Source organism: Halichoerus grypus, chromosome 11, assembly GCF_964656455.1.
Source record: "Halichoerus grypus chromosome 11, mHalGry1.hap1.1, whole genome shotgun sequence".
Taxonomy (NCBI): domain Eukaryota; kingdom Metazoa; phylum Chordata; class Mammalia; order Carnivora; family Phocidae; genus Halichoerus; species Halichoerus grypus.
Genome location: NC_135722.1, coordinates 100705647 through 100722843, shown reverse-complemented (window position 1 = coordinate 100722843; position 17197 = coordinate 100705647). Strand labels below are relative to the sequence as shown.

General features: G+C 36.9%; 1 pseudogene; it reads left to right on the top strand.

Moving 5' to 3' along the window:
• Window positions 1-8087: 8087 nt before the first annotated feature.
• On the top strand, window positions 8088-8148 carry LOC118533143 (U4 spliceosomal RNA; annotated as a pseudogene).
• The last annotated feature ends 9049 nt before the right edge of the window (window positions 8149-17197 follow it).

The following is a 17197-nucleotide window of genomic DNA, read 5'->3' as shown; positions in this document are numbered from 1 at the left end:
ATTGTAAATATCTATGCCCCTAACATGGGAGCAGCCAATTATATAAGCCAATTAATAAGAAAAGCAAAGAAACACATTGACAACAATACAATAATAGTAGGGGACTTTTACACCCTCCTCACTGAAATGGACAGATCATCTAAGCGAGTAGATCACATCCTAGGTCACAAATCAGGTCTCAAATGGTACCAAAATATTGGGATCATTCACTACATATTTTCAGACCACAATGCTTTGAAACTAGAACTCAATCACAAGAGGAATGTTGGAAAGAACTCAAATACATGGAGGCTAAAGAGCATCCTACTAAAGAATGAATGGGTCAACCAGGAAATTAAAGAAGAATTTAAAAAATTCATGGAAACCAATGGAAATGAAAACACAACTGTTCAAAATGTTTGGGATGCAGCAAAGGCAGTCCTAAGAGGAAAGTATATAGCAATACAAGCCTTTCTCAAGAAAGTAGAAAGGTCTCAAATACACAACCTAACCCTACACCTAAAGGAGCTGGAGAAAGAACAGCAAAGAAAGCCTAAACCCAGCAGGAGAAGAGAAATAATAAAGATCAGAGCAGAAATCAATGAAATAGAAACCAAAAGAACAGTAGAACAGATCAACGAAACTAGGAGCTGGTTCTTTGAAAGAATTAATAAGATTGATAAACCCCTGGCCAGACTTATCAAAAAGAAAAGAGAAAGGACCCAAATAAATAAAATTATGAATGAAAGAGGAGAGATCACAACCAACACCATAGTAATACAAACAATAATAAGAACATATTATGAGCAATTACATGCCAGCAAATTAGATAACCTGGAAGAAATGGATGCATTCCTAGAGATGTATCAACTACCAAAACTGAACCAGGAAGAAAGAGAAAACCTGAACAGACCCATAACCACTAAGGAAATTGAAGCAGTAATTAAAAATCTCCCAACAAGCAAGCACCCAGGGTCAGATGGCTTCCCAGGGGAATTCTACCAAACATTTAAAGAAGAATTAATACCTATTCTGAAACTGTTCCAAAAAACAGAAATGGAAGGAAAACTTCCAAACTCATTTTATGAGGCCAGCATTACCTTGATCCCCAAATCAGACAAAGACCCCATCAAGAAGGAGAATTACAGACCGATATCCCTGATGAACATGGATGCAAAAATTCTCACCAAAATACTAGCCAATAGGATCCAATAGTACATTAAAAGGATTATTCACCACGACCAAGTGGGATTTATCCCTGGGCTGCAAGGTTGGTTCAACATCCGCAAATCAATCATACAATACATTAATAAAAGAAAGAACAAGAACCATATGATCCTCTCAATAGATGCAGAAAAAGCATTTGACAAAGTACAGCATCCTTTCTTGATCAAAACTCTTCAGAGTGTAGGGATAGAGGGAACATACCTCAACATCATAAAAGCCATCTATGAAAAACCCACAGCGAATATCATTCTCAATGGGGAAAAACTGAGAGCTTTCCCCCTAAGGTCAGGAACACAGCAGGGATGTCCACTATCACCACTGCTATTCAACACAGTATTAGAAGTCCCAGCCACAGCAATCAGACAACAAAAAGAAATAAAAGGCATCCAAATCGGCAAAGAAGAAGTCAAACTCTCACTCTTTGCAGATGAGATGATACTTTATGTGGAAAACCGAAAAGACTCCACCCCAAAACTGCTAGAACTCATGCAGGAATTCAGTAAAGTGGCAGGATATAAAATCAATGCACAGAAATCCGTGGCATTCCTATACACCAACAACAAGACAGAAGAAAGAGAAATTAAGGAGTCGATCCCATTTACAATTGCACCCAAAACCATAAGATACCTAGGAATAAATCTAACCAAAGAGGCAAAGGATCTGTACTCAGAAAACTATAAAATACTCATGAAAGAAATTGAGGAAGACACAAAGAAATGGAAAAACGTTCCATGCTCATGGATTGGAAGAACAAATATTGTGAAGATGTCAATGCTACCTAGGGCAATCTACACATTTGATGCAATCCCTATCAAAATACCATCCACTTTTTTCAAAGAAATGGAACTAATAATCCTAAAATTTGTATGGAACCAGAAAAGACCCTGAGTAGCCAGAGGAATGTTGAAAAAGCAAAGCTGGTGGCATCACAATTCCTGACTTCAAGCTCTATTACAAAGCTTTCATCATCAAGACAGTATGGTACTGGCACAAAAACAGACACATAGATCAATGGAACAGAATAGACAGCCCAGAAATGGACCCTCAACTCTATGGTCAACTAATCTTCGACAAAGCAGGAAAGAATGTCCAATGGAAAAAAGACAGTCTCTTCAACAAATGGTGTTGGGAAAATTGGACAGCCACATGCAGAAGAATGAAACTGGACCATTTCCTTACACCACACACAAAAATAGACTCAAAATGGATGAAAGACCTCAATGTGAGACAGGAGTCCATCAAAATCCTAAAGGAGAACACAGGCAGCAACCTCTTCAACCTCAGCTGCAGCACCTTCTTCCTAGAAACATCGCCAAAGGCAAGGGAAACAAGGGCAAAAATGAACTATTGGGACTTCATCAAGATAAAAAGCTTTTGCACAGCAAAAGAAACAGTCGACATATCAGATAAAGGCCTAGTATCCAAAATCTTTAAGGAACTTATCAAACTCAACACCCAAAGAACAAATGATCCAATCAAGAAATGGGCAGAAGACATGAACAGACATTTTTCCAAGGAAGACATCCAAATGGCCAACAGACACATGAAAAAGTGCTCAACATTGCTCGGCATCAGGGAAATCCAAATCAAAACCTCAATGAGATATCACCTCACACCAGTCAGAATGGCTAAAATTAACAAGTCAGGAAATGACAGATGTTGGCGGGGATGTGGAGAAAGTGGAACCCTCCTACACTGTTGGTGGGAATGCAAGCTGGTGCAGCCACTCTGGAAAACAGTATGGAAGTTCCTCAAAAAGTTGAAAATAGAGCTACCATACGATCCAGCAATTGCACTACTGGGTATTTACCCCAAAGATACAAATGTAGGGATCCGAAGGGGTACATGCACCCCGATGTTTATAGCAGCAATGTCCACAATAGCCAAATTGTGGAAAGAGCCAAGATGTGCATCGACAGATGAATGGATAAAGAAGAAGTGGTATATATATACAATGGAATATTATGCAGCCATCAAAAGGAATGAGATCTTGCCATTTGCAACGACGTGGATGGAACTGGAGGGTATTATGCTGAGTGAAATAAGTCAATCCGAGAAAGACATGTATCATATGACCTCACTGATATGAGGAATTCTTAATCTCAGGAAACAAACTGAGGGTTGCTGGAGCGATGGGAGGTGGGAGGGATAGGGTAGCTGGGTAATAGACATTGGGGAGGGTATGTGCTATGGTGAGCGCTGTGAATTGTGTAAGACTGTTGAATCACAGACCTGTACCTCTGAAACAAATAATACATTATATGTTAATAAAAAAAAAAAAAGAAGAAGAAGAAGATAGCAGGAGGGGAAGAATGAAGTGGGGGAATTTGGAGGGGGAGACGAACCATGAGAGACGATGGACTCTGAGAAACAAACTGAGGGTGATAGAAGGGAGGGGGGTGGGGGGATGGGTTTGCCCAGTGATGGGTATTAAGGAGGGCATGTGTTGAATGGAGCACTGGGTGTTATACGCAAACAATGAATCATGGAACACTACACCGAAAACTAATGATGTAATGTATGGTGACTAACATAAAATAAAAAAAAAATATCCATAGCCTTTATATATACAGACAAAAACCAGAGAAGATAAAGTGGAAGAGATGGCCCAATATATGATAGCAAAATGATAGTAAAACACTTAAGGGACAAATTTTACATGAATGTCCAAGACTTATTTGAAGAAAACTCACAGAATAACTAGTAAGGGAAACAAATGGAAACAATGGTCTTAAGCAAATGGAAACAAAACCTTGTTTTTGGATAGAAAAATTTAACATTATAAAGATGCTGTTTCTTCCAATGTTAATTTATACATTTATTGAAATTACAATAAAAGAATAATCATTTTTTCTGGAGCTGGACAGATCAATAGAGAATTCATTTGAAAGGAAAATAAGAATAGCCAGAAAATATATGGAATATTAACGAAAAGCAGGGGTGTGCGTAGGGTTAGACCTACTAGATATTAAAACTTGCTCATAAATACCTCTATAATTAAAATAGGGTTATACTGGCACAAGAATAAAAAGAATGGAACAGAATAGAAAATCAGAAATATACATAATATATACAAATTTAGTATGCTATAGAGGCAATCTCAAAATCAGTAGAGGTGTAAGGTGGAATTTTTAATATTAGCATAGCATAATTTAGCATAATTGAACTGCCTTATAGAAAAAGGTAAAGTGAGATCAATACCTCATACCATTCAATTGGATAATTCCAAGTGCATCAGATATTTAAATAGAAAAAAATGAAATGATGCAAGTGAAAAAATAAGAAAACAGAGGTCAATTCCTGCATAATCTTATAGTGGGGGAAACTTTTCTAACTATGACTTAACATCCAGTAGCAAAAAGGGAAACTAGATTACTTTAAAAATCACTTCTGTGTAGAAAAAGAAATAGAAAAAAAAGAAGAAGAAAAACAGAATTTACATGTAAGAGTAATACATGCACCTGGATTTAGTGACAAGGAAGTCATTGGCCTTATCAAGGGTTATGTTGGGGGCATCTTGGAGGTGGAACCCTGATGAGAATGGATTGAAGATGAATGGGGAGAGAGGAAATGAAGGGAACAGAGTACGAAGAGCAGAGCAGAGTTGGAGAGGGAAAGGAGGGGGAGGATTGGCTATCTGGGACTGACTTGAGACATGTCACACAGGAGGGACCTGCAGGTCAAACTAGAGAAAACTCTTCCTTTGTGGAGTTTTGGGAAATTATAAAAATTATCCAGGCAACTACTAAAAAAGACATCAGCAGCACTTTCCAAAACATCGTATTTGAGGATATGATGAGTGCCCCAGAAGGGATGACACAAGAAAAGAAATCATGTAAGAAGTGAATCCCTCTGTACTCATTCATTGTTCTATTTTTACCTGAGACTTTGTTCCTCCTTTGTGAACCACTTTCTTCTTATTTTCTTAAAACTCATACCTTCAACTGTTTTGTCCACCTATTGGCTACCCATCCAGGTTTTAGTGAGGATTGTTGCTTCCTCCTTTCATTATTCTTAAATGGGAGTCAGATACTTCTCATACAATCTCTCACTGCATTCTATTTTCTTGGTTATAGCGCTTACCACAATTACAATGAGAATCAGAAAAATTAATTCATCAGCTTGTCTTTTGGGGGAAGACTTAGGATAGCTGATGGGCATATAAGAATATGCTTATGTTATAAACCATTATCTATAAAATGCTCTTAAAGAAAGTTGGTTATAATAATTGAGTGGGAAGGTGGAGCTGGTAGCTTTTATTTTGCTGAGCACCAAATATGAAATTTGGAAGTAGAAACTCCTTCAGGATTGAATTGCTCTGCACAATAAGGGAGAGATGACCTGACAAACCTGGGTACTATAGAAGGGAAGAAGGAGTAAGAGAGAGAAAGGGAGAGAGAGCAGCTCTTCTCATATGTTTATGTTAGTATGGTTATGGAGAAGAGAAATCAGATTATATGCATTCTAAATAGCTTATTTTGGGGTACAAGATGTAAAGCCTTTCTATCTGGCCCTTACCACATTCTCAGTGAAATCTAGATTATGTGAAAAGCTTTTGTGTGAACAGATTCATCTAGTGGAATCCAAAGAGGTTCCATGTTTGAATCTGGTTGGTGTGGATCAAAAACAAGGACTGCATATGCAAAACTGAAGACAGATAGCCAAGAGTCACCTATATCTAGTTAATCTTTGGGCAGTCCAAGATGAAATCATTTTAAATAAGGTTCGGTACACAATCACAACTCATAGTACTACTACACAAATCACTACCTTAAGAGTGAACTATGACTTCTTCCAAATTACTGAGGCATGGTTAGGGGGAATGTGTAGAGGTGTTAAATTCTGGGTCTAAATTAGCGTGGGAAAAAAATAAATGAATGCTAGAGACAGGACAAAGGGACAGCTCTAATTGTATCACACATTATATTGCAATAGTTTACTTTCTGATCACCAAAATTGCCCATTACTAAAGAATTGTAATAATGCCTATCTCAGCATTGTATGCCCAGTGCCTAGCACAGTGTCAGACAAACACATTAGTTTAATGAATAATTTGAAAACCAAATCCCACTTTACAGACCAACTTCAACTTTTATTCACTGAAGGTGGATTTTCTCAGAATGCACAGATAGCATGCTTAACAGGGCAAAACATTAGAGTCAAGCGGCTACTCCGAGTCCCTTCCCCCACCCCCGCTCCAGAGATTGACCCAGGTCTTCTCACTTTTAAGTAAATTTTGCAGTGTGTGAGTTGCACTGTGTGATCTGATTTTTTTTTTCTTTACCAAGAAAGTAGTGGATATAGATGGTGGATATAGATGGATATAGTGGATATAGATATTTCAGCAATCTTTAAAAAAAAGTACAATTACAATTGTACTTATGAATCTTAGATTCTTAACCTCCTTGTGTTATTAAAAGGTAGCAGAAATGCCACCCCAAAATATGCCTCTTTTGCATAAAGATTTTTTTCAGCTGATTATTTTGAGAAACTGCTGACACAGGAGCAGGACTGTATGAGAAAGAGCTCTTACCTTGCCCACTTTGAAGCTCCACACCCCTATTTCTTTCCTTTGGCTCAGGATGGTATATAAACCTCAATTGCCTGTCTGACTTTTGAGTCTCATATCTCCGTGGAGCTCTGATAAAATATGTAATCAAAATTTTCATCATGTTAATCTTTTTATTATAGGGGGATCTCAACCAAGAACTTAGAAGAGTAGAGGGAAAATTATGTTTCCTCCTCTAAAGTTTGGTGACCATGATGGGACCTGCTGAGACACCTTACCTGCTCTGGAGCCTGTACGTGGGATCCTGGAAAACTGGCAGGAGTCAGCAAAGGGTAAGAATTCTTACCAAAGTTAGCTCTCCTTGATCTTGGTCTGTAGTGCCTACTCAAGAAAGGAGGGTGAAAGTTCTGTATTGTCCTTTACTTTCCAAATTCAGATTAGTAGGAGAAAAACATTTGTGAGAATTTATTCTTTATATTGTGACTCTGGTTAAAATTTGTTTTTGGGTATCCATTGGTTATTGCTTCTTTCCCTCCCAGGGACAGCTGTTATTTTCCTGTTTGCCTTGTTGTATGTTCTGAGAACTTGGTTTGGCTTTCTGCCTGCCTGGGGCACATAGGTTGTTGGTTCTGCATGTGTAGGCAGCTCAGCTGTTGTCAGTTTGGGGGCCCTGAAAATATGGCCAGACAGAAATGTGGGTTTCACATCATCTACAGTTACTGTCTTATTGACTGTTGCCAGCTCTTAGGGGAACTAAGTCTTCCTTTTGGCTATCTTTGGGAATGGCTCTGGATCTTGGGAGAACATCTCTCTCTTGTACCCTCTTTGGGGATGCCTCCTGAGTTGGCAATTAAGTCATAAAAGGTTTATTGGTTTTGGCTGTCATTTGGGCTATGTCTTTGTTTCAAAAGAAATGGCAGGGGGAGGAGTTCAATACTGCCAGGAATATTTCTGTTTGTCCCAGTTGAATCTTAATAAGATGTTTGAAAAGATTTTTTTTAAGGAGCTCTAGAGTCAGAAATTGTCCAAATTAGAGGCTAATATTCAGAGGCTGATAGGAACAGTTTTTAAAGGCCTTCTCTTCTGAACCAAAATGAAACAATATAATCCGAGGAGAAAAAAAATCCTGAAAATTTTGTAGAAGGATTTATCAAAACATTCCAGAGATACACAGCTCTAAATCTAGAACATAGGAATCTTTTAAAATTTCTTAGTTGGAAATCTTCTCCCTGATATAAAGAAGCAAAGAGAAAAAAGTGTATTTGAAGGGGTGGGTCAGCCCTCTGGTATCATTCAAGCTGTAATCCAATTCTTTGAGGATTAAAAACAACTGTCCTTACCTTACAGTTGAGTCTTTAAATAACCAGAAATGAGCTTTGCGCAGGGGCAGTATCGTAGCCCATGAGGTTTATCCGAGGCGTGATTATTGCTCAATAACCAGAAATGTGGCTCTAGAGGCAATTTCAAGTCCTCCTAGACTTACCAACCCCAAACCTCCCCTGTTAATCTCAAAACGTTATAAATATTTTAAAAGATCAGGACAGTGGAAATGGAATTTCTTACACTTAAGGAAAAGAAAGAAAACTTTAAATAGTAATTGCCATAGATTTCTGATAGTAGACAAATATACCCCAAAGACCCTAGGAGAAAATATATTCTTTCTCTGTCCCTTGAAGATGTAAGTTTTACCATGTCTTTGAAATGTAAACATTCCAAGAGATAGCTAAAACACTGCCTGCAATTGCCTGAGACTGAAGGAAAAAATAGAGGCTTTTAAAAATATAAACTCCTATGAAAGTTCCTTTGCCCTAAATCTAGTTCACAGCCTCTGTAAGATTACTTGTCAAGGGGTGAAAATAAATCTTAAAAGTCTTCTCCATAAATGTAAATAAAAAAGCTTTAACCATCTCAGCAACTAAACTTAACTTGTTCTACCTGTTAGAAACATAATTTGGATTCAACTGTTGTTTATAAAGTAGTGAGTTTTGTATTATTTTACCTGACTCATGGCTAAAATTTTTGAATGTAAATCTATAATAAGGTCTCTGTATCTGTCTGTATGTTTATATACATCTATGGATGTGTGTTATGTATACGTGATATTTTTCTGACTCTGGATGGTAGTGCCAAAATTAATTTGTAAAAAAGCTCTATTTAACTGGCATAAAGAAATGTAAGCACTTATGTAAATTAAATATTCCTAAAACTCCCAGAAATATAGAAACTAACCCAAATGCTTTTCAAGTTCACATGATTTGGGATAGTCTTCAGTAAAAAAGCTAGTTTAAATTAGTTGGTTTAATTAAAATAGGCATGTCTTCAGAGTTATCAGCATTAAATATAATGCAGATATCCAACTTTTATTCTAACTGGGTTTGCTAATCAAATAAAGTCATGTTATCTCTGTTACAAAATTTGTCAGCAAGAAAAGTTTATGGTTTAGGGCGCCTGGGTGGCTCAGTTGGTTAAGCGACTGCCTTCGGCTCAGGTCATGATCCTGGAGTCCTGGGATCGAGTCCTGCATCGGGCTCCCTGCTCAGCAGGGAGTCTGCTTCTCCTTCTGACCTTCCCCCCTCTCATGTGCTCTCTCTCTCTCACTCCCTCAAATAAATGAATAAATAAAATATTAAAAAAAAAAAAAAGAAAAGTTTATGGTTTATGGCTAACTTTTGTATAAATCCATGTATTGCAAATGATGTTGGCATAGAAAAAAACACCTCCTTGCTCAGCTAAAAGAAAATCAAGTGCAACTTTGGCCAGAGAGTCCAAGGATTTTGTTGGGCAGCTATTGCTTTAGCATCAGGTTCTGCAGTATCTTTAAGAGTTAAGGAGAAGTTCCTGGTCATAGCCTCATTTGCACTTACTCCTAGCCAGGAGCATATGTATCTGCCAAAGGAAGCAGATTTTGAATTTCAAATGCCTCCTGGTAATTCCTATTTGAGTCTATGGCTTGGGACTAGGAAGGTGATAGCCATCAGAGCCAGTAAAACTTTAGGGTCTGTAGACTACATAGATGGTTTTATTCTAGTCACCCTTACCTTATGTCCCTTTGTACAGAGCCTTAGTGCGAGTTTCTCTGGGTTTGGGGTTGTTAACCAGTGACAGAGAAATGGACCTCCAGGGTTAGGGAATCTAACATGGTAGAGAGGGCTGAATTTGTTCCAGAGAAACTCTGGTGTTGGAAATTAGGGAGTTGTTTGTGATAGATAGAACTATAGGATCAACTGCATTAACAGTATTTGGAGATCAAATTACCTCCCTTGCAATGACCTGAGATGTGTTAAATGGCATTATCTTCCCAGGCCAGAGCAAGGCCAAAGGTAGACAAAAGAATCATAAAGATCTTCATGGTGTTAGAATTTGGTAAAGGGTGGTCAGAGAGTGAAAGAGAAATGGAAGGAAACCTTTTGATCTCATATCATGAAAGGAGGCAGTCTTTTTCAGTGTCAGTAACTTCTCTCCCTAGTCAATGTGATTTTGGAGGTATCCAGCATTTGCACAGGACCAGGTATCAGGAGGATCCTCCTTCAGCTGTGAAATAGGCACCCAAGATTTAACACATTGTGAATTGGCAGCATTGTCAGTGGTCAAGAATACTTGGTAGGGTCCTTTCTCTGAACCTCACTTTTGCAAAAGCATTAGAGTAAAGCAATAACTGCCTGTAAATGACTTTGTTGAAAGACCTGATCAGAGTTCATTATAATGGGATTAACAAGGAAATTTGGTTATTTCTGTGACATAAGCATTTGAAGATAATAATTGGAATTATGACTGATAACATTATACCAGGACATATCTGATTTTTAGATTTTTATACAATTTTTATAACTATTTTATTAATAACATTAATAGGCATCCATACAAATATAACCTCAAGGGTTTATCATCACTTGTTTGGCAATGCTTCCCATGTAACTTCACATACCAAATAAACCTAATGTTTAAATTTCTCTTTTAGAGGGTGAAATACAAATCCTTTCAGATTTTCCAGGGACCCTCTGGGAAATCTCAAAGTTACTGTGAGGTCAAAAGGACTGCATTTAGAATTTAATTTTGGGAAGCCGTCAAAATGTCAAAAGGTTTGAACATTTGACTAATAGGATCACAGACCATTATAAAATAATATTTAATTATCTATTTAATTCAAGTGACAATAGAAGATTTTTAAAGGCAGATACAGAAGGTTATGTAGTTGTGAACAAAACTTAGCTCTCTTAATATTTTAAGGACTGTTTTTTCTTAAGTAGTAAAAGACCTATAAAGATAACATGAAGCATAGTAAATCATTTTGATAAGATACAACATCATTGCTTTCCAAGTAGATTATCCAAAATGTTAAAAAGAAAAACTTTTCACAATATGTTATCTACAGCAGACCAACAGTCCAAGAAAACGTTGTGTTATTAACAAGAGAATAAAATAAATTCTAATTTTGCTGTGTAGTTTTGATATTAAAACTCATTAAAGGGGCACCTGGATGACTCACTCAGTTGGTTAAGCATCTGACTCTTGATTTCAGCTTGGGTCATGATCTCAGGGTCATGAGATTGAGTCCTGTGTCAGGCTCTGTGCTCAGCAGGGAGTCTGTCTGGAACTTTCTCCCTTTACCTCTCCCCCTCCCACTGCTCGAGTGCATGCTCTAACTCTCTCTCTAAAATAAATATATAAATATTTTAAAAAACTCATTAAAAAAACTTTCAGTCCATTCCAATCTTAGCCAGCTTGACCACACATAACACTCCTTTCCCAAGATTCTTTTTCCACAATACTTACACAATTTTTTTAGATCCATTCTTACTTTGTCTTATGCTTTTTTTTCCTTTTTCTAATTCTGGAACAATCAATACTTTTACTTGCCTTACCTATTTTTCATACACAGCTGTTTCCTTTCACCCTTACTATTTTGAAGTAGTTTTAGTTACATATATTGATTAGCATTCTTAACACTTAGAATTCTTAATTCCTAGTGAAAACTAAGAAATAAACAATTGTAGACTGTTACACTAGCATTCAGTGGACTGGCAAATTTATGCATTTTATAATTTCTAGAAATATATCTGTCCTCATAGTAAATTTTTTAATGTGGCACAAAACGTGTTTACTAACAGATCCATATATCCTTAGTTCTTCTGTAAAAGGAAGTCAAAGTGGATAAATCTATTAGTTCTGTGATGTTTCAATATTTTATTATATTTTGAAATAATCTAGATATTTAATGAATACCCATCATTTAAATTATCTTCATATAACTGTAGGGTTTCAAGTTACTAAAAAGATTTGGAAACTATTTTTAAGTAGACATACCATAAAACATAATTATTGTTGAAAAGTTCATTTATAAACTTATATCTTACTTACATCAATTTACTTGTTGTTAGCAATTATGTTTACATTACTGCAAGTTGCATGAGATATTAAACAGCTAAATCATGTTGAGTTATTTTTCTTGCTGATAAATTCTGTAACAGAGATAACATGAGCTAATTTAACTTTTAGTAAACCTAGGTGGAATTAGTATGTCTGCATTGTATTTAATGCTGATAACTCTAAAGATATGACTGTTTTAATTAAACTGACAAACTTAAACTAGTTTGTGAAACTTTATTTATTGAAGATTATTCTAGATCACATGAGTTTGAAAAACATTTGAGTAGTTTCTATGTTCCCGAGAGTATATTTAATTTAAGCCAATCAAATAGAGTTATTCACAAATGAATTTTGGTAATATCATCTAGAGGTTAAAAAAAGTCACACATCTATATAACATAAATACATACTTATGTGTATGTAGCAGACATACATAAGTGTACAGAAAGATACAAACATAGATCTTATAGCTTTTGTTTTAAAATTTTAACCATGAGACAGGTGTGATAATGTAAAACTCACTAGTTTATTTCTGAAAAGTTGGATCCAAATTATGTTCCTGGCAGATAGAATAAGTTCAGGTTAATTGCCCAGATGGCTTAAACTTTTCACTATTTGTGTTGAAGATTTTTAAGATTTTTTTATTTGCTTAGGTCCCCAAAGCCTTTCCTTTCATTTTCTTTTTTTCCTTCTGATAACAATTACTTATCTGAAGTCTTCATTTCAAAGAGTTGGCCCTCTCTCTTTCTGAGAGAAAACAGGGTAGAATATTTATATCTCAAAGGCACATAAAAAAAATGAAAGTTCCTCCAAGAAGGACTTTTGTTTCCTAAGACCAGAATTTTTACAATATCTACAAGCCTTTTGAGATAAATAGGGGAGTTTTGCAGACTGGTAAAAAGGATAGGTAGGCTTTTTCTGTTCTGTAAAAACTCAACTTGTAAGACAAGTTGTACAAGTTGTCCTCAATTTTTAGGACAGTTATTTTTAATTCCTCAAAGAATTGGGTTGCAACCTGAATGATAAGATGGAAATCAAAAGATTCCTATGTTCTAGATTTAGAGCTGTTTGTCTTGGGAATGTTTTAGTAAGTCTTCCCACAAAAGTTTCAGAATATTTTTCTTTCCCTCTGGGGACATAGTTTCATCTTAGCATAGGGGAGAATGTCTTTAAAAAAAGTTCCTCTCAGGCTCTATCAGCTGCCAATTTGACAAACTTTTGACCAAAAAGCTACTTAAGAGAAATCCTTTTGAATATCTTGCCAGGTTTCTTCAAGGACAAACAGTAAATATTCCTGGTAGTATTAAAGAACTTCATAGACACAAGACATGTCCCCAAAGAGGGTACAAAATATACTACTCTCCCAAGACCAAAAGATAACCAAAAGACAGACAGACATTCCTCTGAGAGCTGAAATAGTTGGTAGGACCCTAGCAGCAAATGGAGTACAACCCACATCTCTATTCAGCCATATCTAGCTGAAAGTGGGGTGTGACTCACATTTCTATCCAGCCATATTTATGGGCCCCTCAACCTGATGGTTGTCAAGCCAAGTTCTCAGGACACAAAATGAGATAAACGAGAAGTCAATAGCTTTCTCTGAAAGAGAAAATATATACAACTAGTGGGTACCGAAAAGCAAATTCATAAGTCATAACTCAAGATCTAATTCTTATGTTTTTTACCTGCAAATCTGAATCTGAAAAAGAAGAGATAATGTGAAATTTTAGCCTTTACTCTCAATATGGCACCATAGGTAGAGATCTGGGAGAGCTGCCTTTAATAAGAATTACCCTTTGTCAGATTCTGCTAGTTTTCTCAGGATCCCATCTGCAGGATCTGGAGGGAGTAGGGTGTCCCAGCAGGTCTCATTCTGGTTACCAGAAACTTAGAAGAAAAATAATTTTCTGTCTACCCTTTATGGTGAGTGCTTCCCTGAGACTCCTTTTTTCCTAGGGTACCTTCTAAATCCAGTTTATATAGGTTAAAAGTTCTCTATTGTGGCCACTGCAATTTGAAATGATTTTGATAAGGTTAACCTGTTTGTTCAGCCTTAAAACAAAATTTTATTCACCTAAGACCTCACGCTAGACCCAGTCTAGTTTAAGTTGTATGCTGTCCAGCCCCAGACCCAGTTCAGTTTCTAAGTCAGAGCCAGTTCACCTCTGGCCAGTTTCTGAAACCAGTCTGGAGAAAGAAAAGCTCAAATAAAGTCTGAAAGCTTAGAACAAAAAACTGCAGAGCTAGGATGAGAAAAGGACTTGCATACAACCTTCAGAGGCGAGAAAGCTGTAAGTTCAAGGGGTTTGCTTGGTTGCTCATTGCTCCTGAGGGCTGTCAGGGGTCTCATTTAGTTTCCTCTTCTGATACTAAAACTGTTAAAGGTAAACTGAGACATATTAAATATTTGAGTTTATTTGAGCAAAAATTAATTTGAATCTGGCAGGAAGAGCTATAGGAAATGAAAAACTTTTATAATCAGAAAGGAGTGGTAACAGGGTTACTATACTAGGCAAAAAAGAAGGTTGGTTTTTGCAAGGTTATTTTTCTTTCAGAGATGGCAAGGGTCTATTAGGCAGATTACCTAAGTGTTGATCAGGTGAGTACTAACTGAATAATTTAAGATTTCATTTCTGGGAGAGCTGAAACTTTAAGTATTGGTTTCATGACATGGGGCTTAGTATAAACGACTCCATTTTGGGCCCTTTGTCTTTTGTTGTTGTTGTTGTTGTTAGGGTTTTTGTTTTTTAGAGAGAGAGAGAGAGAAAGAGAGGGAGGGAAGGAAGGAGGGAGAGAGAGGAGAGTGGAGGAGGGGAGAGGGAGAGAATCTCAAGCAGGCTCCATACCCAGCCCAGCACAGAGCCCCACGTGGGGCTCATTCCCAGGACCCTGAGCTGAAATCAAGACCCGGGCTGAAATAAAGAGTCAGACACTTAACTGACTGAACCACCCAGGCACTCTTTTTTGTTGTTATTTAAAAAGAACCTTATTGCTAGATAATTTTTTTGATTCCCAAGTCAACATTTCACCAATTCTACTCCTAAACCTGAGCTCTGCATATGCAAATTTCTTCAGAATGTCTCCACTTGTAAGTCCTCACCCTCACCAGCAGAGGTACACTAGCTCATACTAGCTTGTGAGAGCTTATTGTGCTCATCTTTTCCAACTCCTTGTGCCATGATATCATCTTGGTAGCTTTAAAGTGGCCATGATGGGTAGATTTATATGATGGGAATCAGCAAATGCTGTAAACAGGTGTTTCTCCTACCCCTTACTCCTCAGAGAGCAGGTTTATCAGTACACTACAGCTCACAGAAATCTCAGTCAACTTGTCCAATGGAATATTTTCTGTTCTTCTGTTTTTCCCTCTTCCTCTCTTTGTGAATGATCACTAATCAGAAAACTGATCACTGTCCTTGACTCATTTAATTCCCTTATGTTTATACTAAGTCATCCTTGGACATGATTGAGTCAATGTGCAGGGACCATAGTTGTTCCTTTCATCACTAATAACAGAAATGTAGCTAAGTAATGGAATGTTTATCTTAGGGTTGCATGCCTAGTGCCCTATCACAGTGCCTATGAAGGAAACTAGAATGTCACCCCCAAATTTGCCTCTTTCACATAAAAATTATTTTGAGCTGCAGGCAATTAAGAAACAGTAAATGCAAAACAAAACAAAACAAAACAAAACCCACAAACAAACAAACAACCAAAAAAATCTAACCCAACCCTTATTTTACTGGCAATAGACTTAAGAGCCCAGAGATGGCACCAGAGGAATCTGCAAACAAACCTGTTAAACTAACCCTTACTTACCTCAATTAGAAAGTTAAAGAAGTTAACTAGTTAAGGGAGGTAAGTACCTAGCCCTAGTTCAACTAGCACTAGCCCAAACGCCTGTGTCTTCACAAATTTATTGTCTAAAAGATGTCAAAGCTTACTTCTTTGGGTGTTCATTCTCTTGTGAAGATTCCCATGTACTAATAAAAATTCAGTGAAGTGTATATGCTGTTCTGTTACTCTGTCAGTTTAATTTTCACATGAAATCAGTGACCCAAGGAGGGTTGAGGAAAACTTTTTCCTCTCTGACACCTGAAAAGCACAATATTTGTGTTTCCCAGCCTCCACTGTGTTTGGGTGTGGCCATGGGACTGAGTTGTCTGAAGTGGAATACAGACAAAGGGGATGTATGCCATACCCTGGCCTTTCCCTTAAGGCCATGATATGGCTCCTCCATGCTCTCTTTTCTCTTCCTACTTAATGCAAACCGAATAGGGCAGCAGCCTGGCTTTGACTATGGGGGAGATGAAAATATCCTAACAGGAGTGTTCTTAAAACTTCTTTGTAACATGGGCCCCTTTGGCAGCCTAATGAAACCCTTGGACTTCTGCAGATAATGTTTGTAAATACATAAAATGTATAGAATTAGAACAAAAATTAATTCTGTTGAAGTACAGTTATCAACATTTTAAATAATCTAATTTGTTATATAGTTGTATAGCAAGTCTTTACTAACACACCAAATAATATTTAGCAACCAAGTCTAATATTTTATAATAATTTAAAAATGACATTAAGTGTGATATTTCCAGATTCTGTAATAACTGAACTGTGATACGAAAATATCTGTGATTTCAATTGGTGCCTGGGCCACAGGTACTGTCACTGCTACTATGATTTGTTGTCATTATTTAAAATTAAAGAGATTACTAAACTTCATTTAGAAGCTAGTGAACATAAAGATATATTTTTTCCCATTAAAGTTTACAGACTTCCTAAATTCTGTCTATAGGACCATTTGGGTGTCCATTGGCCTTAGGTTAAGAGCACTGGTAATGAGTGATAGAGCTTCCATGATGGATACCTGGCTTCCCAGATGACCTCAAGGAGCAGAACCTGCCTGAACAATTACATGAGAGAGAAACAAAGCCCTATCCTGTTTGAGTTATCATATTTTGGGAGTTTTTTCCCCCTAGCAGTTCAGCCTGACTACATCTACTATTAAGTATCTTTTCAATTTGCAGTCTTTTTTTCCATCATTACTATTGTTACCTGGTACAGTTATTGCTGAGGTATTGCTTAGGAATTATAATAGGTATTTTTTTGTAACTT